The 25921-nt window shown below is 49.9% G+C and overlaps 1 pseudogene; it reads left to right on the top strand.

The window, feature by feature from the left end:
• LOC129356903 (histone-lysine N-methyltransferase 2C-like) overlaps nt 1–25716 on the top strand; it is a 50258-nt pseudogene extending 24542 nt beyond the window's left edge.
• The last annotated feature ends 205 nt before the right edge of the window (nt 25717–25921 follow it).

Raw genomic sequence — 25921 nt, 5'->3', positions numbered from 1 at the left:
CCCTCTTTCTCCTCCGGTCTCCCCCTCTTTCTCCTTCGGTCTCCCCCTCTTTCTCCTTCGGTCTTCCCCTCTTTCTCCTCCGGTCTCCCCCTCTTTCTCCTTCGGTCTCCCCTCTTTCTCCTCCGGTCTCCCCTCTTTCTCCTCCGGTCTCCCCCTCTTTCTCTTTCGGTCTTCCCCTCTTTCTCCTCCGGTCTCCCCCTCTTTCTCTTTCGGTCTCCCCCTCTTTCTCCTTCGGTCTCCCCCTCTTTCTCTTTCGGTCTTCCCCTCTTTCTCCTCTGGTCTCCCCCTCTTTCTCTTCGGTCTTCCCCTCTTTCTCCTCCGGTCTTCCCCTCTTTCTCCTCTGGTCTTCCCCTCTTTCTCCTTCGGTCTTCCCCTCTTTCTCCTCTGGTCTCCCCTCTTTCTCCTTCGGTCTCCCCTCTTTCTCCTCCGGTCTTCCCCTCTTTCTCCTCCGGTCTCCCCCTCTTTCTCCTCCGGTCTTCCCCTCTTTCTCCTTCGGTCTTCCCCTCTTTCTCCTCTGGTCTCCCCCTCTTTCTCCTTCGGTCTCCCCCTCTTTCTCCTCCGGTCTTCCCCTCTTTCTCCTCCGGTCTCCCTCTCTTTCTCCTCCGGTCTTCCCCTCTTTCTCCTTCGGTCTCCCCCTCTTTCTCCTCCGGTCTCCCCCTCTTTCTCCTTCGGTCTTCCCCTCTTTCTCCTTCGGTCTTCCCCTCTTTCTCCTTCGGTCTCCCCCTCTTTCTCTTTCGGTCTTCCCCTCTTTCTCCTCCGGTCTTCCCCTCTTTCTCCTTCGGTCTCCCCCTCTTTCTCCTCCGGTCTCCCCCTCTTTCTCCTTCGGTCTCCCCCTCTTTCTCCTTCGGTCTCCCCCTCTTTCTCCTTCGGTCTCCCCCTCTTTCTCCTTCGGTCTCCCCCTCTTTCTCCTCCGGTCTTCCCCTCTTTCTCCTCCGGTCTCCCCCTCTTTCTCCTCCGGTCTTCCCCTCTCTGATTTCTGGTCACCCCCAGGTATCGGGGGCTTCATGGTCCGTCAGCGTGGGGGAAAAGCCGGACTCTGCAGGAAGGACTCAACAGAGATGAACCCGAGTCGAGATCCAGGTGAGTCACCTGAGCTCATGAGTTATTGACAGAATGTAATGTCAGAGTCTGATCCTCGGTTTCCTCCTAGGTGTGTTGGAAACTGATGTTTCCATGGAAATTATGTCTGCTGCTGACCAGGCAATGGAGAAAGTTAAGAAGAGATACAGGAAGAAGAAGACCAAGCTGGAGGAGGCGTTCCCATCGTACCTTCAGGTAATGCTTTCACCTGGGCGTGAAGCTTCGCCAGCCCGCTCTCTGCTGATTGGCCGCCTCCATACAGGAGGCTTTCTTTGGCCGGGATCTGCTTGACCGTAGCCGACAGATTGACAGAAGGCAGAGGACGGTGACCTCAGGTGCCAGCCAATCAGGATCGGCAGTGAGTGTCCCCAAGGCCCCGCCCCTCAGAGCACCTTGCCCCGCCTCCTCTGTCCAGGCTCCTGGGACAGTAGCATCCAGCAGGAAACAGGGAGTGCTGCGTAAGTTTTCATTTCTGTTTTGTATTTTACGTTCTCTTAATCCTAACAGTTCCGCCATGTTTCCTGAGCTTCTGGTCATGTTCTCCTTCAGCTGCTGGGATTAAAGGGGTTAAAGATTAGTTGAACATGTTGGATTAAATATGTTGTTATTTTCCTATTAACTAAAAAATTGGTGTTTGTGATACGGAGCCAGTGCAGTCGAACCTAAAGTCGTCATTTACCCACAATGCCTTGCAACATGACAATATTTAACAATTATGAAAACGCAACAACCTTCAGAGTCATTACCACATTTTTTTTTTACAACTAAAATAAATATTTCTTCAATAAAGTCTGTTCCAATTGATCATGGATTCCTTTAAGGTCAGTTAGTCTGTGTGAGGGTGCCCTCTGCTGGCTTCAGACTGTAACTGCAGCAGTTTAATCCAGAATGGTTCTGGAATCAGTTTCAGACTGGGAACATCCATCAAGTCACATGATCAGGTATTTTGTGTGTGTGTGTGTGTGTGTGTGTGTGTGTGTGTTGCCATTCAGCTGTGTCAGAGGAAGTGCTGCTGGATCTTTCTGATGTCCTGAAAACAGACCCTCACATCCTGGGAACAGGACACACAGGTAAGGACACACCACCATCATCCTCATGATCACAGCTGTGTGTGTGAGAGAGACTTTCACATGATGCCTGTGTGTGTTTAGCTTCAGGTCAGTTCCAGGTGGAGCGTTCTCCGTCTCCCTTTGGTAAGACTGGACTTCCTCTTCCTCCTGCTCAGCTCTGGCGAACCATCTCTCTAACTCTGTTTGACCTCAGATTGATAGATGATCATTTCTTCTCCTGCAGATTTACCAGTTTGGTCCTCCTCCTCTCCCACCCCTCACTCGTCCCTTGAGTTGTTTCACCTATTCGTGTGTCTCTCTCTTCCAGCCGGCTTGGATATCACCTCGGCGGCCGACCAAGCCCCCCTGTCATCAGACACCCCTGGAGCTTATGGGCGTTGCCAAAGAATGGAGCGGGAGGAGCCTTGGACGCCATCTTGAGCCCTGAACTGGACCAGATGGTAACAGACGGTGAGTGTAGCAGAGTGACAGCAGACAGAGATTGTTCCATTGCACGATGGAACAATCTCACAGCTTCCTGTTCCTGTTGCAGGAGGTATCCTGAGCAGACTCTACAAGATCCCAGGTAAGAGTGGGAGAATCTTCTCACCTGTCAGGACACTGCCATGGTTCCATGATAACCTATACACCTGTGTACGCAGAACTGGAGGGGAAGGACGTGGAGGAGGTCTTCACTGCCGTTCTGAGTCCAAACAGCAGCAGGGAGCCAGAGCCCAGCAAGACCCACGGCTCAGGTACGACTCTTCCCACACACAACCGTGGAATCTCACTGGTGACCCTGACAGGTGACCGTAGAGGTGTTCTCTGTCAGCAGTGTGTTCTCGGCTGCCGGTGATGAATGGCCTGGTGGCTGCCGTTCCTCCCCTCCCCAACGCTCCCAGTGGAGGCAGCCGTCTGCTTGGCTTCAGCTTGCCTTCTGAGGGCCCCGCCCCCTCCTCTGCTTCAGCCAATCGACCATCAGCTGTAGAAGGGGAGCAGGATGTGATGTCGACAGCTCAGAGAGGGACGCTGAAGTGGGAGAAGGAGGAGAGTCTGGGAGAGCTGGCGACCGTGGCTCCAGTTCTTTACTGCAACACCAACTTCCCTCAGCTGAAGCAGCAGTACCCTGGTACACACAGATACACTCAGTCAACCCAGTGTTCCCAGGTAGGGCTCAGGTATCACAATGAGCGTTTGTTCTCAGATTGGTCCACTAGAGTGAAGCAGATCACCAAGCTGTGGAGGAAGGCCAGCTCCCAGGACAGAGCACCCTTCGTGGTGAGTTTCTGCTCCTCCTTCTGATGGGTCCAGAGGAAACAGTTTCACACCCGATTGTGCTTCTACAGCAAAAAGCTCGGGACAACCGGGCAGCCCAGCGCATCAACAAGGTGCAGCTGTCTAATGAGTCACTGCAGCCGCCGCCGCCACCGCCGCCCCAGGGGGTGTATGACCCCATGCCATGGAGACGGAGGCCAGCTGCAGAGATCCACTGAGGCCCAGGGAATCAGAACAGGAGCAGGAGTGGAAGTTGAGACAGGTGAGCATCGTGTGCTTCTCTGATGGGTGGGTGGGGCTTGCTGAGGAAGAAGTCTCTCATTGGTTGCTGTTCAACTCAGATGATGCGGCAGAAGAGCAAGCAGCTGGCCAAGATGGAGGCAAGCCAGAAGCTGGAGCAGGTGAAGAACGAGCAGCGGCAGCAGCAGCTCCGCCAGTCGGGCCTGTCCCCAGAAGGCCCCGCCCACCAGCAGGTCGCCGGGGGCAACACCACGCAGAGCAGACAGAACCTCCCGCAGGATGCAGGGACACTGGATGATGTCTTCCTCAGACCTCAAGTCCCTGCTCCCTCTGGGTTCTCTTCACTCCCTCATTCCCCTTTGGCCTCCTCGCCCCTCCACCAGCCGCCATCTTCCCCCAGATGTTCTCCTCCCCCTCCTCCCGGCCATCCTCACCCTGGGACCCATATGGTAAAGTAGCAGGTCCCCGTCATCCTCAGCAGCAGCGCCTCGGCTTCCTCAGCGTCTCCCCCGCTCACGATGGCTCCCCTACACTCTCCCCCGACCTGTCTGCCTCCGGTAGGTCCTCCACCCTGTGTCCTCCTCTTTGCTCCTCTCAGCCCTCCCCCATTCTTCTCCTAACATACTCTATCCTTGCAGGTTTGCCACCAAGTCGGGCTGGCATGGTGATCCCCTCCTCTGGTTCCCCCCCCGACCAATCTCTCAGACCCGTCCGGGCGCCGGACTCCAGCCAGAGGACAAGCCTGACGATGCAGGGTGGAGTGTTTAAAGCCCCCATGCCCCCCCACCAGGAGGCAACAGGAAGAAGAGATCTTGGGTTCCCCAACAGCCCGGTGTCAGGTCTGGGCTCCCCCCACCGCAGCCCTTATGCCCCAGGGACACCTCAGCTGGGGGACACCCCAGGTTCACGGCCCTCCCCTGACCCTTCAGGGACCCTCAGACCCCCGGAACGCCACACCTCACTCTGACTGCGGTTACCTCTCAATGCCCTCGACTGAGCGGGTCAGAGGAGACCCGGTCAGTCAGCTGTCGCCGTCCAGCCTGGATTCCTATCCCTCCAATCCAGGAACGCCCCGCTCCTCGGAACGGTTCCCACGGTCCCCGGGGTCTCAGCGAAGCGTCGATTTGTTCCCCAGTCTATGGGGACGCCTCGCCCCTCTCATGAGCCGTACCTGCAGCAGCCCTCTGCCCTCCGGGCTCAGAAGACCCTAGCAGAGAGCCTGACTGCCCCGCCTGCAGTGTTAGCTTCCTCTCCTCGGGGTCCTGGACTGATGGCGGAGATAGGGGCCTTCAACCCTGCAGCCCCCAAGGTAACAACCTCTCTAGCTTCTTTGTGCAGATACAGCTCTGTGTCCGGAGAACCAAATCTAAATCAATGTTCTTGTCTTTCTGGATGTGACACGTCTGTCATCTTCAGACGTCATGCAGCAAAAACACAAAGTTCATAAATATGTTCTTCAGATTTTATCTGGGAAGCAGCTGAAATGTGAACCAAACTTTTCTTAGACCAGCAGCAGAAAACTAGGATCACAAAAGGGTGTCCATCTCTACCTAAAGGTGCTAACCGCATCCCATAATGCAATGTAAACAGGAAGGGTTCAGCTCAGGCTTTTAGCTCCTACCTGCTAGGTGTGTTGGATCACGGTGTGGTCACACCATGATCCTGTGAAGAAGTTTTATTCGTATTAAATGATGTTCCTTTATGTGTCATATAAATGTAATGGGTTTTTTTTTAGGATCCGCTCTGAGGAACCCAGAGAGTTGCATAGTTACTTTATTCATCTCTCTTTACTACCGAGGCGGAGACTCAATCTTCGAAGACCAAACAAAAGAAACAAAGGAAAACATACGGAACCTTGTATGCTCATTCACTGTAATGTCTACGGGATGTGAAAACTAAACACTCTGTCTCCATGCAGAGAAGGGCACGGGAAAAAACAGCCAGTTCCCAAATAACTGTCTGGGAAGTTCAGCAACCCTGGGAAACTTACTGCAGTAGACACATCATGTTTCATTAGTTTGTTCACCGTTTCCAGATGCACAGAAAACACCTTGATACAAAAAAACATTACATTTATATGATACATAAAGGAACATCATTTAATACGAGTAAAACTTCTTCACAATCCCTAACTCTAACCGCTTTAGAGGTTGTGTGGAACCCTACCAAGACCAGATGGACTATGGGGTCTCGGTTCAGTTGTTTTAGTTTGCATGCTAGCTTGATTTCTGGTCTGGTCACAAACAACCAGACCAGAGAGGGCCGGTGCCGTCTGCACACGGCAGCCTCATCTCTGCCAGAATACCCCGTGGCAGTTGTGGCTGCTATCCAATAGCTCATCACCATCAGTGTATGAATGACTAGATGTAGTGTGAAGCACTTTTGACACAATACTTGTATTGTACTTTATAAATTCAAATTTTTTGCCTCTGCCTCTGTTTCACTGTGACGTTGAACTTGAATCTTCAACTCTATTCCTCGAGGACTGGACATGTCCTGTGGACACGTCCTGTGGACACGTCCGTGTTCCTAAACACCTGTGTGGTCGAATCACCTCAGTGTTCAGTCAGGTTTTCTGTTGCCAGTTGGAGCTAAAAGACAACCAGGGAACCATCATATTTCCTCATTGCCTCTTCTCTGTACAGCTTCAACAGTCTACTGGAAGCAGACAAGAGTCGTTGCCCAGAACCTGTAGCAGCCAGACCCCAAAGCATCCTGTGACACCTGAGAAGGGAGTAGTCCATGCAACAGGTCAGGATGCTCTGGACAAGGGTCTCGTAACAACCAGCATGCCAATGATGGAGAAGTCAGGAACCGGTGACCTGTCCTCTCTGGACAGAGGGAGGGGCATGCTGCCTCAGCTTGGAGACTCTGAGGAGAAACTACAACAGGTGGGGGAGATCTTTGTCATTGTGGTCACCTTTGGATTTCTTTTTGTTTTTTAACTTTTTTTTATTCGTTTTTAAACATACAGATATTCACAATCAAACTTGAGGGCTTGTGCAGGTGGCAGCATTCATACTGATGACGATTCCACTTTTACAGACATTTCAAAGTAAACAGATAAAAGCTCCCAGCTTTCTGTTCGAATGACGTGGAGGAACAGAAATGAACTGTTAAAGCCTTTGATATTAAAATATTCCCATCTTTCTCAAAGTTTCTGTCCCTTCTCCTTCCTGAGCCGTATTGTAAAAGTCAACATTTCCATATCGTGGATCAGGTTTATAATATTCACCAGAAGCTTCAGGGTGGAGGTTTAGACTGGAGCCAACATTTAGTCATCGCTTTCTTGCTTGCGATCAGAAATATCTTCAACAGGTACGTGTCCCCATCTCTGAGTCCCTCAGGAAGTATTCCATGGTACATAGCAGGAAATGACTAATCTAAGGTTATACCCATAATTCCATATATTACTCCATTAACGTCCTTCCAGAAGGTCTTCAACTCTGGACAGTCCCGGTGTGGTCGCTGCTTTCAGCCCGCAGTGACCACACCACACCCCCTCCAGCACGAGGACTGGGAGCCAACCAGCTTCCATCTCTGCTTTGGCGCAATAAAAATGCAGAAATGGCGCCATGTGAAGAATTTGTGGTGCACAGAGAGTTCCTCCAAATCTGCATGCAGGCCTCAGGTGAAATTATTGCATCAGCTGACTTCTCATTCATAGATATTAAGTTTCTGTAATATTTGCCAATGATGCCGTTTGTTTTTCTACCAGCATATTAATCCATAAAAATTTGTTCTATTCCTGGCTCTGCATCCGAATCAGGGATTTTTATTTCCTTCGTAAAGAAACTTTGGACCTGCAAATAACGGTAGAAATCTTCACTCCCCACCTCATAAATCCGACACAGATCCTCAAATTTTACTAGCTGCCCATTTTTAATTATATTACAGAATGCAGTAATTCGCCCATCTTCTATATTTGAGTCTATTGATGGTGGGAGGAAACGCGGGTTTTACGGAAGCCAACTCAATACTCCTATCCGTCTGTGAAGATTGAACTTTTTAACCACTCCTGCCCACTTCTTCAAGGAGAGACTCAGACACAGATTTTGTAATTGGTACACCTGGGGCAAGCCGTCCAGACATCCCAAAACAGACTGTATAGGGAAGTGCAGCAAACAAAGCTCAATGTCCTTCCATTTATAGGCTGGATTACACCAGCACACCAAAGGTCTAATCTGGGCCGACAGGTAATAATCCGCCAGGCGAGGTAGACCCATACCCCCCCAATTCCCAGGCAGCTGCCGGGTCGAGTATCTTAACCTTTGGATTTCTGATGTTTCTCTGGTTGTCCCATATAGCGCCTGTGGCTCCGGCAGCATATCCTCCGGCAGCAGCACCAAAAGATTGCCTTACGCCAGGAGAAAAGTTTGCTGGAACCCCCCTCAGGACCGGTTGGTTCAAGTGACGCTCTTCACAGCTGGTCTGCTGAGGACTCTTCCAGCGCCCCTCCTCCAGACCCATTTGAACGCCCTCCTCCGCCGTACCCTGGTACAGTGAGACCTCTGACTACTGGGTTTACAGGATGTCTTCCAGGCGAGGAGATGAGTGACTTTCCTCCCAGTGAGGGTTCCCTCCCCAGACAGAACCTCTGAGAGGACCAGCTGTCAGGTAGAAAAAGTGAGAAGCAGACCTACAACTTTCAGATCTGTTCCTGTCACAGTTGGTGTCCCTCTTTCCAGGTTTGGTGTTCCTCATGGAGTCCCTGCAGCCCTACAGGACCCTTCAGCACGTCCATCCCTTGGTCCTGCTGTGGGGCTTGGCTCCATGGAGGGGAACCTGGTCCAAATGAGGAGGCCTGTGCCAGCAGAGTTCACCAGCATTCGGTCATTGATGCCCCACAACTCATCAACACACATGGTGCCAGGTCTGAACTGCCGAATGAATAGGGCCCTGTTCAAGTCCTGTAAGTGTTAAAGCCATGTTTCCCTGCGTTTGCTTCCACAGGTGTTCCCCAACTCATCGTCCAGCGGCCTCCTCCTCCTCCTCCTCAGCAGCATGGCGTTATGCCCTACATCGAGCTCCGACACCGCCCCCCAGAGAACCGTCTGAGGCTGCCCTTTTCCCCACCGATGCCTTTGGGGCTACAGGAAGCCACACCCACCAGAGACCCCTCCCAGTCCACTGCGCCAGGTCCAGTCAAAATGGGGGAGGCAAGGCTGGGGCAGCAGCAGCACCTGGGTTCTGCTCTCCCAGGATCTGAGGGGATTGAGGAGCACTTAGAGGGAGAGGACTCTGCTGTAAAGGATCTGGAGGACGTGGAGGTCAAGGACCTGGTGGACCTGAATCTGAATCTGGACCCAGAGGATGGTAGGAAGACCACAGGCTGCCATAAGTTTCCCAGAACCACTCTCAAGTCAATATTCACACTCGTTGGTTCTGTCGCAGGTAAAGAAGATCTGGACCTAGGTTCGAACGATCTGCACCTGGATGACTTTCTGCTGACAGGGAAGTTCGACCTGATTGCCTATGCTGACCCAGAGCTCAATTTGGAGGACAAAAAAGACATGTTCAACGAGGAGCTGGACCTTGGGGAGCCAGTAGAGGATCGGGAGGGGAGCCGACCTGCCAGGAAAATGGGAAGCCCTGCCCACCTTCTGGGAGAGCCAAAACAGGAATTGAAGGAATCTCAGATGACTGAAGGTCACTCCTCAAACAGACCTGAAGGAGCTCACTCTACCCTTCTAAACAAGGTAGGTCATTGATTGCTTTATCATGCTGAACCAATCACAGAACTGATAAATGATTTCTACCTTTAACTCTCCATAGGAGAAACTGGAGGACTCTAGTTTGGTTTCCTGTCCAGTCCCAGTTCAGGCTTTGTCCACTGTCCACCCTCTAATAACTCCAGGTAAACCCAGTGACCACCCCTACCTCTTCAGCTTTGCAGCATATGTCTAATGTGTATCTTCTCTGTCCCCAGGGGACTCATCTGTTTTCCACCAGAGATCATTTGGATCCGCACCAACCCAAACCAATTCCTGCTGGTCCTGCTCCTCAGGGTGCCCCCACCATGCCTCAATCTCCATCAACTCAACCTCTTCAGCCTCGACTTCTTTTAAACCCCCAGAACCATCCTCCTCATTCAGGCACTGAAACTCAGAGCATGAGCTCGGTCACCTTTTCTGAGAACCAGGTCTCCCTCCAGAACCAGAACAAGTCCAGGCCTCTGCTGCTGGAGGAGCAGCCACTCCTCCTGCAGGAGCTTCTGGACCAGGAGCGACAGGAGCAGCAGCAGCAGAAACAGATGCAGGCCCTGATCCAACATAAGTCTGGCTCAGAGTCTGGAATCTCCGACATGGGTAAGATCAAAACCCTTTCAGGCCACAAAGCTGTGACAGGCCAGAAAATCAGAACTCTCTGAGGTCTTCTACACCTACTGATCCAATCAGAATGAGAAGCAGAGTCTGATCAGAGAGCCATTTAGTTCTGTCACATGATTGCTATCTTGACAGTCTTGGTACTATCAGGAGCTATGTCTTTAGGCTTTGAGTCTTCATCACTCAAGCTGGTTCTGTGTTTTGCAGATTTTGAGTCCATCTCTGACCCAATCATGAAGGCTAAGATGCAGGCTCTGAAAGGTATTAACAGGGTGATGAGTCAGGGACCCCTGGGCCTGAACCCTATGGTCATCAACAGGTACTGAATGATCGCATCTGAACTTTCCGAGGTTCGGATTCTGTAAACCATGGTTCTGATTGTGTTCTCTGTAATCACAGGTTCCAGCAGAGTCCAGGAGCCCCAGGGTCCCGAGTTAACTCCTCCCACTCCTCACCTACCAGGACAGGTACACAGGCAACGACTCAGCAGGTCCAAGCATTTTTATCCAAGTAGTTTGGCCTCTAAACAAATCTTTCTTTCTGTCAGGACGGGAAGTTAACTCCTCAACTAGTGCGCCGCAACCCCCCCAGCTTTGGACCCAGCTTCATCAGTGAGAATCAGGACACAAATCAGTGGATCTGATCATTATTTTCTATGGGTGTTTCCATATGATAGAGCTAGAGAAAGGATGGGCCAGCGTTTTGGAGATCCTGCTGTTCCTGGAGAACTGCAGTGCTCATGTGGACCATGATAGTGGGAAGCTGATCTGACTCAAGGACAATTTTTGGTTCTGGAAATGTGTGCTAACTACCAGGCTATATTGAAACCATACTGTCACAGTCTAATTCATCTCCATGTAATCATGGACTGCACACATTTCCAGCCAAAACCACTTACCTCTTATCCAGCTGCCATCCTCAGATTACACAGGTCAACAGCCAAAAATTATCTGGGGTAACTGTTTTAGGGTAATTTTGATATGCTGAAATAAAAAATCACATTGGTTAGGCTCAATCCGTTCAACTTCCTGAATTATGTGTGTGACCTGATGCAACATGAGCATCAAAATGTATGACTTGTTTTCACATATGGATCGGTTTCCTGAGAATCTGGTACCAATGCGTGATGAGCAGGAGGAGAGATTCCACCAGAACATAACAGATGGAGAACATAAATGTTCAATTTACACATACTTACCCTAACCCAGTATTGATTCAAAAATTTACATTCATCCAAGTTTGTATCATTAATTTATGTGAGATACATTTTTTTTCCTCCTGAAACCTTTTTTTAGATGAGAAACATAAACATATATGAATGGATAATGTCTCAAAAGTAATCAATTAAGTCAGGAGGTTGGATTTCTAAAAATCAATTAGGAAAAAAACCTGACCTGATTTAGAAAAAAAATATCATATTTGGATTCTGTGGTGCAAAACAGTTGAAAAAACAGACAATGTCCAAATATTTTTTGTAGCCCAGTTATAGACCTATAACACCCTGCTGTTTTAAAAAAAACCCACCGGTTAGAGCAGACATGTTTTGTTGGCTCAGCAGTAGCATTTCTGCTCCCTTCCTGGACATAATGCTGCTACTTCTTCACCCCAAAGGAGAGAATCAAGAGGCCTCCTTGTTGAGGAAGGATGTCTGACATTTCCCCTCCAGGATCTGTTGCATGGAGCCTTTAACTCTATCTGTTTATCAGTCACTGTGAGAAGTTTCAACATTTTCCTCTCCCACAACAACCCCAGGGGATCCACATACTCAACGTGGCAGAGACACATTTATTTAAATCAATTATAAGAACCTGTTAATGGCTCTGGATCCCTGTTTTGAAATGGTTGCCCTGTCTCTAGAACCTGTTTAGACAGATCCATGAGGAACTTCCTCTTTTATTACTGTGCAGTTGATAACCCTACCCTAAAAGATCTATAGAAATCGACCTTCAGACGGATGGATATTCATTCCAGAACATTTCCGTCATTGGTCCAGTTGTTCCACTGGTTCTGACTCCAGGTCAGGAGCCAAGTCCTCTCTAGAGCTGAAGATCAATTAACCCACAGCTGACTTGTTAATCCTTATTAACTGCTTATTAATCCTCCTGCTCATATTTTCATTCATGGATAAAAATTTGATTTTGCACGGAAAATATAAAAACGTTTGTCTCTTATTACACAATTTAAGAAAATCCATCCCATGAAGTTCCTCTTCCTGCCAGAGCTCACAGCATCTTTATATCACATTTAGGGGAACACAAGTTGGGAATGAGGAACATGTCTGTTCCTACATGTTCCTCTTGGCTTGGGATGTTGGAGATGAACAGGTATTTCTGACTTCAAGTCTCATCAATTTTTATTCTGTATTTTTGACAGATTTTAGTTGGATAGTCACAAGAGTCTGCATTAATAAAAACTTTGACCCAGCAGTGTTGGGCTTTAATTTTAGCTTGTTTCGTCTCAGACCGCTATGTTGCTGAGACAGATTCTGCTCTTCTTGGAGAAATTGTATGTGAGATCATAGGGTTTAGGAGACCTGAGATGCTGGACATACTGACCATAATCACAAACCAACATCATAAAATCATGTTTCAAGCCTCCAATCATGGTGACACAACCAGATCAACAGTGATGTGTTGCAAATAAGATTCTTGTACCAACCATCTTGGATGTGTTCCCGGTGCTATTAATGCACCTTAACCTGGTGTCATGTTTAATGTTTATTTTAAACCCTCTCTTAAATGAATCACCTATTGCACATGTCGAACTCCAGGCCTGTCTTGGCACCTTTAGATGCATCTCTGATGCCACATAGCTGAATCAGTAAGGAAGTCATTAGCAGGACTGCACTGAGAAGCTAATTCAGTCAAACGATTCATGTGTTTTGGACAATGGTCCTCTAGGCCCATTAACTCGCAATCACATGATTTAACTGATTGGCTGTTCATTGTCCAAACCCGTTTTTTTTTTTTTTTTTTTCAGATGAGTCTCAGAGGCAGCAATACGAGGAGTGGCTAGGTGAGACGCAGCAGCTCCTGCAGATGCAGCAGCGCCTCCTAGAGGACCAGATTGCAGCTCACCGCAAGGCCAAGAAGGCTCTGTCAGCGAAGCAGAGAACGGCAAAGAGGGCGGGCCGAGCCTTTGCTGAAGAGGATGCAGCCCAGCTGCAATACATCAGTGAACAGCAGGGGGCAGTCCAGAAACAGCTGGAGCAGGTAAATAGATTCACCTGGACCACAGACTCTGTGGGTCACTTGCTTAGACTCTGTGTGACTCGGTGTGTATTCTTGTTCAGATCCGGAAGCAGCAGAAGGACCACACTGAACTTATTGAAGACTACAGGACCAAACAACCTCAGAGGATGCTCCAGATGCCCCCCCAGACACCATTGGGGCAAGTCCTGGTCTCCCCTAAGCCCCGCCTGGGTGGCCCCGCTCCAGGTCACCGTCCAAACGTCCCCTCAGGCTGGACTCCAGGGTCTGGTCCTCCCATGGGTCAGAGGACGCTTCCACAGCTTCCAGCCCACATGCCCCCCAACCTGCCAAACTGTCCCCGGGCCTCCCCTCTCATCCAGACGACTCCGCCCATGAAGCCAGTCCTGACTGCCCCAAAGCCAGGCCTAACTACCCCCCAGGGCTCTCTCGGGGGCGCCAATGGAGCACCAGGGGACGGAGCCACACCTCAGGTACCAGCCAGAGCAAATCCTGCTGGGAAATATTTTTTAGTTGTAGATTCTATCAAATGTTTCAATGGATGTGTTTGGAATTTTGTGTTGCTACCATCTGCTATTTCCTTCTGCAGGTGAAATTTGATGACAACAACCCGTTCAGCGAAGGTTTCCTGGAGCGTGAAAGGAGGGAGCGCTTGAGAGAGCAACAGGAGCGGCAGAGGGTTCAGCTGATGCAGGAGGTAACAGCATGGCTTGGAAGTGGCGCCAGTGGGTGGAGGACATGCTGCAATTAAGTCCCTTCATCTCTTGAAAATATTTAAATAAACTCATCTGAAAGTGCAACCAGAAATGAGGCTGACCGGAGAATCCCTGGACACGAAGCTCTGCAGTTCCCTTCAAAACGAGTCCAAAGAGTTGCAAGGCCAAACCATAATCATCCATGTTACTGTTTAAATGGAGCATGTTAGCAGTAGCATCGGTGAACTCAAATGCGTCCATCTGAGCCTCTCTAAACAGTCTTTAGCCTTTACATCGGACCGGTCTTGTTGAGCTCCACGCCTGAAAGCAGCTCTGCTACCTGACACGCAGTAGAAGGTGTTGGTTTTTAAAATAAAGTACATTTCAATGTTTCATATTTAAATTCATTCAAACTCTGATTATAATTATTTTAAGTGTGCAAATATATTCAACATATGTCTCATATTCCTTACAGTGTTCAACATACTGAACTAACTTTATTGTGAAGGTAAGTTTGCTGTAGCAACTTACCAGTTAGCTACATATAGAGGAACCTGACCTTTAATAACAAGAACATTAAGATCTTTCAAGATATTTTGAATATGAGAGGTTTCTGTCAGGAGACCCTGACAACACAAGTGTACTGATCACCTTTGAACTGCAGGCTTTTTTTCATCCAGGACTTTGTAGTTTGTGTCTTCTGTCTGCATCGCTTTCACTGTTCTAACCTGCAAGGTGACTTTACACTAAAACCAACCGACTGGTGCTGTTTCTGTGAACTGTGGTTATGTTGGATACAACTTCAGTCACTGTCGGGGATCTGGGAACAAACTAGATTTTAGATCTACACCCAATGCTGATAGTAGGAGCAAGTCAAATTGAAATTATGTTCTTGATAGTTGAGTTAGTTGGATTTTTTTTCAGCCCAATTATTGTCTTGGATAAACTGACCAGAACTGGAGAAGCAGAAGCAGCAGTCCAAAAGTTGTCTTTGTATTTAGTTGTCACTTCCTGTCTTCTGTGTTGGTTCTTTGTAAGGTGGAGCGTCAGCGCGCTCTGCAGTGGAGTCTGGAGCAGCAGGACCTCTGTGGTTCCGGAGCAGCTGGTGTTCCTGGGAAACGTGGACTAGTTCCTGGTGGAGGAGCTGGACCGGTCAGCAGCGAGGACCATCTGTCCCATGGAGCGTTCTGCAGCGCTGAACCTGGACTGGACTTCCTTCCTTCCTCCTCGGCCTCCAGGCATCAAGTCCAGGGGCACACCGGGGGCGCCGGCCTGCACCAGGGCTTCCCAGGAGGTTCCCTGCCCCCCAGGGCCGCCCCCAGCGCAGCTCTCCGTCCTGATGTTGCCACAGAGAAAGGCAGCTTCCAGTTCAGGCCCAAGATGTTGGGACTGCTGCGTCCAGCAGGGATCAGTCCTCACTTGTTTAGGACATGACTCGTCCTCATCTCCATCATTGACCCCACACCCCCATTCCTCTTCTGGAAGCCTTGCCTCCCTTGCTGATATCACCCCTGATGACAAACCAAAGAACAGGAGATCCAACAGGGATGAGGAAGGAGCCAGAACTCCTCTATCGCCTCGCGCTGATATCACAGCTCCACCCACTCCGGCTGTCTCAGACAAGTCCTGCTCCACGCCCACCCACCAACCGGACTCTGCTTTCTCTGGCCCGGCTTCTTCACCTGACATAGAGAGGCAACAGGGCGGCAGCATCGTGGAGGGCCACAGAGACCCGGTGTCTGGGGGCAGCCTGGAGGTCAAGGTCAGTAAATGCAGTCCTTCTGCTTGTAGAGAAAAGTGGAGTCCTTGGACTTAATAAACCATTTACCATTTGGGTATTATGCTTCCAGGAGGAGTTGATGGAGGCGCGGCCCTGCAGGGGGATCCCTGTGAAGGTGGAGGAGGCTGGGGAAGACTGCTTCTCCTCCCCCGCCTCTCAGGGGGGATGGAGGGAAGGAGCTGCTCCGACACCTTCTGAGGGACAAAACGTCGCCTGGAACGATGACGACTCCCTCCAGGCCGGCTGCACAGCGCCAGCTGTCCAATGACGGCGTGCGATCCGAGGAAGATGATGAACTAGATTTCCACGGCAACATGGTAAGTCATCAGTGGCAGGTCAGACATAACAAGTCCTCTGAATGTTGTGTGTGATGCTGAGGGTTTTTGCATCCTCCAGGTGCCACTAGTGGATGGTCCAAGAAAATGAAGCGCAGCAAGAGATTGACTCTACCCGACAAAGACAGAGCTCCATCCAAGTCCAAAAGGCGGAGGAAGGAGAGGATGATGAAGAGAAGAGCTCCTCTTCTGCCTCACTGATGAAACAGCTGAGTCAGGTAGAGCCCCGCCTCCTTCCTGATGCTCCTGTCTCGATTAATGCCGTCTACCTGCTGACCTTCTACTGGTCCTCTCCTCAGCTGTCAGTGCTGCCACTCATGGAGCCCATCCTGGGTGTAGACCTGAGCCTCTTCCCCCCATACGGCAGCTCATCTATAGGCAGAGACTCCCTGCTGAGAGGCTCCTTTGGGAATGCCTCTTTGGATGGTGTCTCAGACTTCTACTCCCAACTAATCTACAAGGTACGCTGCAGCACCCCACACTGACACCGCACCGCACCTGCTCTCCACTCATGTGCTGCGTCTCCTTGTCTCCTTCAGAACAACCTCAGTAACCCCCCCACACCTCCAGCATCTCTGCCCCCCACACCTCCACCTGTAAGCAGACAGAAGATGGTGAACGGTTTCGCCACGATGGAGGAACTGACCAGGAAGGAACTAAGTGAGCGGAAGGTGAGCTTCCGGTGCTGTGTTGGGATGCAAAAGTCTTCACCTGTGCTGATGGCTCCTTATTGTCCCCTTACTGACAGGCTTCCCAACTCTGAAGCACAAAGAGGGTGAGCTTCTCAATCTAAACCACGCCTCCAAGACCGTAGATGTCCCTGCATCCCTGCCAACGCCGCCCCACAACAACCAGGAGGAGCTCAGGTAAGCCCCGCCCCCTCAGAGTTCTACTTGAGCAGGGATTCAAGTCCAGTCCTGGAGAGCTCCATCCTGCAACTATGCGATCCATCCCTGCTCCAACACACCTGAATCAAATGAATGGCTCATTGCCAGACCTGTTCAGAGCTGATCCCGGTCTGCTGGAGTAAGGCTGCATCTAAAAGTTGCAGGACGGCAGCTCTCCAGGACTGGACTTGAGCACCACACTCATGCACTGAGTGCTTTTCTTCTTCATGGGTTTTTCCAGGGTCCCGGAGTCTTTGGAGTGCCACAGTCCGGAGGGGTTTGTCCCGTCCTCATCTCCAGAAAGCGTGGTGGACATGGAGGTCAGCAGGTACCCTGACCTCTCTTTCATCAAGCTGGAGCAGCCCTCGCCCTGCCCGTCACCTACATTACCCATCATTCCCTGCACCTGGGGCAAAGGTTAGCTATCTGAAGCTCCTTACTTGAGTTATTATGTTCCACACCTGTTCACTCGCTCTTCGATCTGTTTTCAGGCTTTTCAGTGAAACAGGAAGTGAAGGCAGAACCTCAACTCCAAGTGCAATCCACCTGCTCCAGCACAGACCTGGTTACCATAGCGATCACCCTGAATCCGGCCGCTTCTCAGGTCAGCGTCCAGCAGCGCGCGGCCAGTTTTACTGTTACCGGCGCGATTCCGTTTAACTTGAGTCCATTTGCAGAACGTCCCGGGTGTGATGGCGGCGGTGGCGGCGCTCCTCAGGGTGCCCGGCCCCATCAACTACCAGCTGAGCCGAGCGCCGCCGCTGGAGCGGAGCAACCTGGCCCTGCTGGCAGGAGTGCGTGTGCCCGTGTCGCAGGTCCGTGTTCCTTGGTGGCTTCAGACCGGGTCCAACGGTCGCGTTGCTTGATGACCTCTCCATTTGTTCTCAGGGTTCAGCAGCATCCAGATTGCAGAGAGCGCCACCTTCTGGCAGAAACTCGCCCCGCTACTGCAGCCGCTGCAAAAGGCTGCTGGTAAACGGAGTTCACTACAGACAGGTGAGCCTGGGCGGAGGGGGCTTGATGGAGTGGCAGAGTGAGACAAGAATTGACGGGAAGTGTGTCTTGCAGGACGGTGAGTCCAGAGATGCTCCCGGTTTGGCGTTTTGCAGTCCAACCTGCTCCACTCTATTCGAGTCAGAGCAGCAGAACCGCTCTACAAGACCCAAGGTAACCCAGCCTGTTTGGTTTCTGCTAGCTAGCCTCTTTGCGCTCTGCGTTTCCCATCATGCACTGGTCTGTCTGTGTCCTCAGGCTGCAGTGCCGGAGCTTCTGGCTGGTTCTTGCTCCACTCCTCCTCTCAGCAGAACACAGCACCAGTACGCCAACAACATGTCCTCCATCGCTGTCCATTCTCTCCCACGCACCAACTCTTCCTCCTGCTCTCCTTCCTCCTCACCACCACTGGCCTTTCCACCTGCCTCTGCTATTACCATGGAGACGAGGCCCCACCCGGACAGCCTCAAGGTGAGACTCTTCCCCAGTTTAACCAGTTTAAGCCGTCAGGTTTCTTGCCATCAGGTGGCTCATGGATTCCTCTCTCTGACAGGTGAAGGTCAAGCTAAAGCCCCGTCCACGGACCGTGTCAGATGATGACTCTCTGTGTCCTCAAAACTTGAAGAAGATGAAGATTTCTCGGTGGAGACGCTGGAGCTTCAGCATCACTCTCAACAGGTAAGTGTTTGGGGTGTCGGCCATGTTGGTGACTGGAGGTGAATGAAAAAAGGCTGATTCTGTTCCCGTTGGACCTGTCCGGGTCCCTCATTCTCGTTGTTCCCTTTGTCTCCATCTCAGGGGTTCCCGTGTTGCTAACGAGGCGGGTGCCATTCCGACAGAAGAAGAAGTGGATGAGCTTCTTAAGGAGTTTGGAGCATGCCTGCGTCCTGACCCGCTGCCTAGAGACCAGCGTAGGTGCTGCTTCTGCCATCAGCAGGGGGACGGTCTGACGGACGGCCCTGCCCGGCTCCTCAACCTGGATCTGGACCTCTGGGTGAGTTCTGCAGCCATAGACCCGAAACGCTACCTTTGCTCATGCACCGTTCAAACGGTAATAGCAACAGTCACACCTGTGACATATCGGATAATCAATCAGAAGCTGTGCAGCGTGACGTCATCCGAGGTTCTGTTCCTCTTTTCGCATGCGGTTCATTTTGCATGACATCAGCCTTGTGGTTCTTGAAACATTTCACGGTTGTTGGCTACCCAATTCCCTTTTGGCTGGAGTGTCGATGTGTCGCCCTCCTCGGGGCTGAACGTCCCGGGTTGGGGCTGTGACGGGTTGATCTTCACTGAAGATGACGACGGCGTTATTGCCTCCTCTCCCAACTGGCAGCTTCTTCTGGGCAGGTGGCCTGATGGGATGAACAATAAATCAATGAATCGCACAATAAATTAAAACTATCGACTTCATTTTAATTATGGTCTGTATCGTTTCTTCTGGCCTTTTTCTCTTTCTGTTGATGACACTGAATGAAAAAAGGCTCAACAATGGGCACAAAATAATGGCTACAAGTCCAGTTAACTCATTTTAAAACCAGGCATTAATCAATGTTTTGCTGCAATGTACCTGCAATGCATGTGGCTTCATTCAGTCCTAACTGAATGAAAATTGTTATCATCTATTTATGTTTCGTTAACGATAAACAGCTGAAAAGTCATCCTGTTTATCAACTGCGGTAGCAATTTTGCTCCAACTCCTCCCATTGTCATTTATATTTTCTTTGCACGAAATGTTGATTAAACATTAATGTTGTTTCCACATATCATCTCCGCTGGACGTCGGATTGCGCCGTGTCAGATGTTTGGGATTCCCTTCTGTAATTTCTCCTCAGAAAGCAGGAGGGGAATCCGCGCTTTCTGATTGGCTACCTTCAACAGGCTGCGTTAACGATGTCGAAAACTCCTGATTTAGATCAGAGCGGCCATGACGATCTACCATAACTCACCACACACTACAGGATGATCAGTTACAAAATCGCAAGCGACAATCTTAGAACGCGCAACGTTCTGAGATTGTCCTAAGGGGTAAATTGGGGCAAAACATTGTGTAGTGTGAACTATTGCATCAGGCAGTCGGATGTCTGCTCTATTGAAATCTAACGATTACTGAATATACAATACAGACTTTATGATCTTCACTCTTTTGGTTGAATGCAGTATTTATGTTGTTTAGTTTTTATTCAAGTACATTTTTGTTTATGGAGACTGAAAATCCATTTTATTGTTGTTTCTTTATTTTGTTTTTCAGTTTCAGTGTTAAATGTTCTGTTGAAAATAAAGTGCATTTATTTTTGGCAGGAAATCGCATGCATTACGTCATTTCCATTAAATCAATTTAAGAAGGTCTTCAAATAATATTGTTTATTGCAGTAAGTTTTGAGACAATCGCTCAGCCAAATTTATTGTGACAGGCCTACAAAGGCCTTGGCACTCCATGCACTCCATGCACCAGACTGAGGCCACAGTGTTTGTGGTTACGTCTAAGTGAAGGTGAGCTAAGTCTGATCAGAACTTTAGCACAAGTGTTGAGCAGTTGTCTGAAGAATTGGCACAAGTAAAATTATTTTTTCAGGCATGCCAGCTGGATGCTTCTCTCACACACCTGTCCCTGAGTTGACTGTGGAGAAGGATGTACTATCTGTCTGCCTCCGCCCCTCACTGTGGGAGTGAGGAGGCGGCACCGTCACCTCTTGCTGTGGAGACTAGCTCACGCTCTACGTCTCACAGTGTATTTAGTGTGTCAGGTGACAGCTCTATGTGGGAAATCATGGCTCTGGGCTTAAAGCAGATGCACATTCCACAAGTGAAGGAGTCGGCTCCAGGTAGTGCCTGAGGAATACCTGCTGGTGGGACACTAGAGGCTTTTCACGTCTCTCCACAGACGGTTGGATGTTGGCAACTATGCTTGAGTCGGTCAAGGCAGGCGTGAATCATATGCCTACAGTTGAAGGTCCTGTTTCTTTCATCGTGACACCAGATGAAGCTTTGCCTCATCTGGTATTTGGTGCTTGTGGGCTCATCTTGTGTTCAGATGACGTCCTCTGTAAGCTCATAACAATGGAGCTCAGGCTGCCCGCCTTGGCAATTGTTTGGCACACCTCATGTTCTTAATGGATGCAGGCTTTCTGCATCCCTTCAGCACACGGTGGTGTGACTACAGCCATTAGCTTTAATGATGCAGCGCTTCAGGTCTTTTCACTGAAGACCAGGCAGCTTGGGCATTTAATCTCTTTTCTAGTTCAGTCTTGCCGACAGTTCTGACTGGCACAGTCTACATCCACTGAAACGTGTTAGAACTCTCCGTGGTGTTTCTGTGGTGTTAGAGGAGTAGTTCAATTTGGCTGCCTTTGAAATGCTTGAATGGACAATTCAGTCACACCACATGAGACAGCAAGGCGTCATCCTCTGGGTCAGGTTATTCTGAAAGAGTCATGTGTTTCTTCACATTCAGGGACTTGCTCAGGATTCTTTATGAGATTAATGCTGAGTCATTCAGAGCTTTCAGCACGGCACTCTGGCAGTCAGCAAGGTTGAAGTAGAACAAAGCTGCATATCTAACTATGGATCAATGAATCCTGGATGATCAGAGATTTTCACTCACTCAGAATCCTTGTATTGATTCTAACCCTTGGCTGACGTCAGGCTGTACAACTGCTGATTAATCATAATATGTCACAGGTGTTACTCTGTTGATATTGTTGCTGGAACGGTGCAAGTGCAAAGGGAACATTCATTGCTTTCAGCTCCACCCTTTGGCGCTCTGTAGGGATTCATAAAACCGTAGCAGCATACTTAACCTATGTATGTTCTGCAGGTGCACCTGAATTGCGCTCTGTGGTCCAGTGAGGTGTACGAGACGCAGGCAGGTGCACTTATCAATGTAGAGCTGGCGCTGCGGCGGGGCCTGGCGCTCCGCTGCGCCCACTGCAGCCGCAGCGGCGCCACAACTGGCTGCAACCGGCTCCGCTGCACCAACACCTATCACTTCAACTGTGCCCTGCAGGCCCACTGCACCTTCTTCAAGGTACCAATCTCAGCAAGCCTTGATCACCTGAGCAGTCTGAGCATGCTCAGTAACGCTGTTCTGTGTCTTGACAGGATAAGACCATGCTGTGCTACCTCCATAAACCAGGACTCTTCCTGCGAGCGGGGACAGGTCATCCAGCTCCTCCCCGTTCTCCACACCTGGCCAGACCTGTGACCCCACTCCTGGCTCCGACCCGTATGACTCGGAGCTGCGTTGCTTTGCCGTATTTCGGCGAGTCTTTGTGCAACGAGACGAGGCGCGGCAAATCGCCGCCGTGGTGCAGCGGGGCGAGCGGCAGCACACCTTCCGTGTCGGCAGCCTGCTGTTCCGCGCCGTTGGCAGGCTCCTCCCACAGCAGATGGACGCCTTCCACAACGAGGCGGCTATCTTCCCGGTCGGATACCATGCTAACCGCTTCTACTGGAGCATGCGCTACAGCAACAGGTGAGGTTTCAGACTTGCCTCCTCCTTCTGATTTTTTGATAGGTGCAGATGAAGTGGAGCAGCTCAACTCTGTCATATTAACGTTGTGACCGTAATAAAATATGGAGAAAGATTTGTTAAAGTTACTGCAGCTTTAAATGTTTTAGAGAAACTTTCATAAAGAAGACATGAATATATAAAAGCTAATGCTTTAAATAATTTCATAAGTTAATGTAAATATCTACAAACCAAACAGTTGCCACAGAAACATGTTTTGATTTTAGATGTTTATTTATTAAACATGATTCTGTCACGAGAGCGAACATCAGGCCAGACATAGAGAGCAGTCCTAGTTCTGTTGGTTCTGGTTCAGTGGAGTCCATAAGGTTCTGGATCGGACTAACGAACGGTTCCACCTGCAGACGCTGCAAGTACCTGTGCCACATCGAGGAGCATGAAGGCCGGCCGCTGTTCAAGGTCAAGGTGGTGGAGAAAGGTCATGACGACGTCGTCCTGACGGGGGCCACGCCTACAGGTAGTCGCCACGGTAACCAGGCCAGTAGACTCTGTGATCCTCTTTGACCCGCTTCGTCCTTCCTGTGTGCAGCGGCGTGGGCCAGGTTCTGGAGCCGGTGGCCCGGATGAGGAGCTGCAGCGGGACTCTGAAGCTGTTTCCCGTTTACCTGAAAGGAGAGGACCTGTTCGGCCTGAAGACATCTGCCGTGACCCGGATCATCGAGTCTGTAGGTCCAACTGAAAGACACACAGAGACAGAGAAACGCCTGACAGTGAGACACGCACCTTAACCCGAACCATGTCTCTCTCTCTCCCCAGTTGCCGGGGGTGGAGGCGTGTGAGCGCTACACTTTTCGCTACGGCAGGAACCCCCTCATGGAATGGCCTCTGGCCTTCAACCCGTCCGGCTCGGCTCGCTCTGAACCCAAGGCCTGTCAGGCCAAGAGGTACCAAGTGGAGCTGCATCGATCGCAGTTTCTGCTCGATTTGAAATCACTGATCTTTAAAAAAAATCAATTGACCAATTCAAATTTTGAGCAACACTTTTTTTCTCTAAAATGTTCCTTGAAATGTCAAGAAAGTGTCTGAGTTGGCAAGAGTAGGGTGACTATTGTTAACTATCGTTAGCATGCAGACGTGACCCAGTGGGCGGGGCTAACATTCAAACCTCTCCTACCTTTGCTCAGGTAGTTAAGATTGGATGAGATCAGCTTCATATGTAAATGCCTGTTGACTGCCGACCTCCCAAAGTTGAAGACATTGGGGCCGACTTATCAGAGAACACTTTGTGTTTACATCACTTCCTGTTCCTGATTACTTCCAGGTGGAGCCTGCAAAGTTTTGGGGGGTTAGGCTTGTTAAATAGTTCCTTGACTTCTGGTGTTCAGTTTCTGGTTCTGGACACAACCAGGAAAACCAGAACCAGGGTTCCTGCTTCCTGTACTTGGACATAGTGAGACACGAGCCCGTTGCTGAAAAAGCTGCACCAATTAGTTTAATGTTATATCAAATACTACAGCGTCAGTGATGTCTGGCTTTCATCGTAGAAGATTTCTGACATGGTGAGAACATCCACAATTAATATGTGACCAGAGAAGGTCCAAAAGTTCAGAACCAGTCTGGAACCACCAGGAACATGTTTTGCCCAAAACGTTGAGGAATCCACACCTACCTTACCTGCCTTGTCTTTCCCAGACCTTACCTGCTGACCAGTGTGGCCCCCAGGTGTCAGGGCTCAGTGGGGGCCATCGTCGGCCTCGTTCCCGGCGTTCTGTCTTTGTCTCCTGGCGAGTCGGTGGCTGCTGTCCATCAGGGCCGCCACTCCAAGTCGGCCCAGTACCGCCGCATGAAGGCGGAGTGGAAGAGCAACGTGTACCTGGCTCGCTCTGGCATCCAGGTGAGCCTGCGCTGAGAGGAGGCCATGGCACCCCCCAAGGGCCGGCTGCTAACTCTGCATGTGTTTACAGGGACTGGGCTGTACGCCGCCAGAGACATCGAGAAATGCACCATGGTCATCGAGTACATTGGGACAATAATCAGGAGCGAGGTCGCCAACCGCAAGGAGAGGCTGTACGAGGCCCAGGTACCTGAGACACCTGACCCTGGTCGCTCCCCTGATCTGATTTGTCAATTCTGACCAGAACACGACCAATCAGCTCCTTTGATTTACTTCTGTCTTGTAGCTCATGTAAATCAGCTGTTCTGGTGTTTACAGAACCGAGGCGTGTACATGTTTCGGATCGACAACGACTATGTGATCGACGCAACCATCACCGGAGGACCGGCGAGGTAAGAGACCAAGATCTGAAGCTTCTGGCGGCGCCTGCTCTGTGTTCACCTGGGAATGGGGCGGGTCTTTGTGTGACCGACAGGTACATCAACCACTCCTGTGCTCCGAACTGCATCACTGAGGTGGTGACAGTGGAGAAGGAGAACAAGATCATCATCAGCTCCTGCAGACGCATTCAGAGAGGAGAGGAGGTAGGGTCCACGCAACAATCTGTCCATCATCAGGCAGCCTGAATGTGATTGGCTCATCATGTTGGCTCCGCTCCCTTCAGCTATGCTACGACTACAAGTTTGACCTGGAGGATGACCAGCACAAGATCCCGTGTCACTGTGGAGCCGTGAACTGCCGCAAATGGATGAACTGAGAGCAAGGAGGCCTCCGGCGCTCTGTGGGTGGAGTTAACATGACATCATCACTGATCTATGGGCAGAGCGAGCATGACACCATAATAAAACTGATTGATTAGATCAGAGGAAATAAAGTTTATACTTAATTCATTTACAAATGGGACACATTTATAATCTGTTGTGGGTGGAATCTGTGCTGACGAGGCGGAGGTTACGAAGAGGCTGGTCCTCGCTGTAAATTGGTTGTAAATGTGAGTGTAAACGCCACTGAAATAAGCGGATGTGTCGTCGTCCTTTAAGTTGCACTAAAACATAAAATGACAAACACACAAACCTACCTGATTCCACCGCTTGGTCCTCCCCTCCTCCTCCTCCTCAGTTTCCTGTAAAATAAGATATTTTTTTCTTTTTGTATTTATTAATGAATTAAGCTATTTTCTAAAACTACGGTGCATTTGAGGTCCAGAGTGGCAGTGTGTAAATATTTGTACCATAAGTAAAAAGTCAGACACAAAGATTAGAGCATCCTCCCCGCCTGTTACTCCTCCCAGAGTTTAGGCTGCAGGCGTCTGCCGCCCTGTAAATACGAGCTTTATTCAGGCTCTGCTGTGTACAGATAGACGACATGAAGCCTTGTCTGTTTTTTTATTAATGGATGTAAACAAAGTGATGTTTCTGGAAATATGGTGAATCTGATTTAGAATCATTTACAGAAAATAAAATATTTTACATCTTAGACAAACTTGGTTTTGTTTTTGTCACTGAATTGTTGGATATGAACTGTTGTAAAGCTGCTCATCTTCATCTGCAGAATTTCAACTGTTATGTTAAAAAAGAAGGAACAAACTGTTAGTGTCATTTGCAACTGTCAATTCACAAAAACAGATTGAAAAATTCATTTGCTGTACAGCAGCAAAACTTAAAAACAATTTCAACCTTTAAAACAA

Source organism: Poeciliopsis prolifica, unplaced genomic scaffold (genome assembly GCF_027474105.1).
Source record: "Poeciliopsis prolifica strain line A6 unplaced genomic scaffold, Auburn_PproV2 SCAFFOLD207, whole genome shotgun sequence".
NCBI lineage: Eukaryota > Metazoa > Chordata > Actinopteri > Cyprinodontiformes > Poeciliidae > Poeciliopsis > Poeciliopsis prolifica.
The sequence above is the reverse complement of the archived record's forward strand: the minus strand, read 5'-3'. Positions and strand labels throughout refer to the sequence as shown.